This window comes from Chrysochloris asiatica, unplaced genomic scaffold, assembly GCF_000296735.1.
Source record: "Chrysochloris asiatica unplaced genomic scaffold, ChrAsi1.0 scaffold00354, whole genome shotgun sequence".
Classification (NCBI taxonomy): Eukaryota; Metazoa; Chordata; class Mammalia; order Afrosoricida; family Chrysochloridae; genus Chrysochloris; species Chrysochloris asiatica.
This window is the reverse complement of record NW_006408872.1, coordinates 1,985,317-1,986,589: the sequence shown is the minus strand read 5'-3', so window position 1 is coordinate 1,986,589 and position 1,273 is coordinate 1,985,317. Positions and strand designations below refer to the sequence as shown.

At 39.0% G+C, this 1,273-nt stretch overlaps 1 protein-coding gene across 1 annotated transcript in view; it reads left to right on the top strand.

Moving 5' to 3' along the window:
- The window catches only part of GJC2 (gap junction protein, gamma 2, 47kDa), a 3,766-nt gene that overhangs the window by 2,022 nt on the left and 471 nt on the right, over window positions 1-1,273 (top strand). The window lies entirely within an intron of this gene.

Sequence of the window (1,273 nt, the reverse complement as noted above, 5' to 3'; positions counted from 1 at the left end):
TACTTCTCAATGTTGTCCATAGCTTGTCATGATCCACACAATCAAAAGCCTTTGCATAATCAATAAAGCATAAGTAAACATCTTTCTGATATGCTCTGCTTTCAGCCAAGATCCATCAGACATCAGCAATGATATCTCTCATTCCCCGGCCTCTTCTGAATCCAGCTTGAACCTCTGGAAGCTCTCTGTCACTTGCAAACCTGTCTCAGTGTTCCGCTATCATGTTCTTCCACCTCCTCCACCTTCTTGTATTGCCTTCCCCAACACCCGAACTAATCCCCCCACCTCAAACTCACCGTTGTGGTAACCTTATATTCCATTAACTATTCCCTCCATTTAAGACAGTCTATTTTATCCTGTAATTTACTTGACCTTCTTACCACCTGGATCTCTGTTCCTCTGTGTTTACCTTCTTTCACATTGTAATTGCTTTGATCATAGACTGACCTCCCAGATCCTCTGGTCTTATAATTTTATTCTGTTCTTGACTCTTCCATTTGTTGATTGAGTTTAGGGTGCTGCTGCTACATATGTCAATCTCTGGCTGTTGTCTCTTCTTGTTGGTTCTCAGTCCACAGAACTTCCTTTGGATGCTTTTCATTGCAGGGTTGGCTTTGGCAAAATCCCTTTGCTTCTGTTTATCTTGGAGTGTTTTGATTACACCATCATATTTGATTGACAGCTTTGCTGGGTAGAGGATTCTTGGGTGGCAGTTTTTTCTTTCAGGGTTTTCTATATGTCTCCCCATTGCCTTTTTGCCTGCATCGTTTCTGTTGAGAGATCTGAGCTTAATCTTATTTGCTTGCCTTTGTATGTTACACTTCACTTTTCCCTAGCTGCTTTCAGTATTCTGTACTTATTATTATTATTATTATTATTTTTGGATAGCTTGGTTGTTATGTATCTTGGTGATTTTCTTTTAGGGTCTATCCTTCCTGGGGTTCATTGAGCTTTTTGAATGTTTATCTTTTCACTTTTCAGGATGTTAGGGAAATTTTCTTCCAGCAGCTCATCAACTATCTCCTCTGTGGACTTGTGTTGCTTCCTGTTCTGGAATGCCAATAATTCTTAAGTTATTCCTCTTCATGTTGTCCAACATGAATCCTAGACCTTCTTTAGATATTTTAATCCTTTTTTCTGCTTGCTCTTCTATCTTAGTAGTGTTGAGAGATTTCTCTTCTAGCTCACTAGTACTGGCTTCTATCTCTTCAATTCTACTCCTTTGCTCTTTCAGTGTATTGTCCATTTCTGATATTCTATTATTAATCATTTG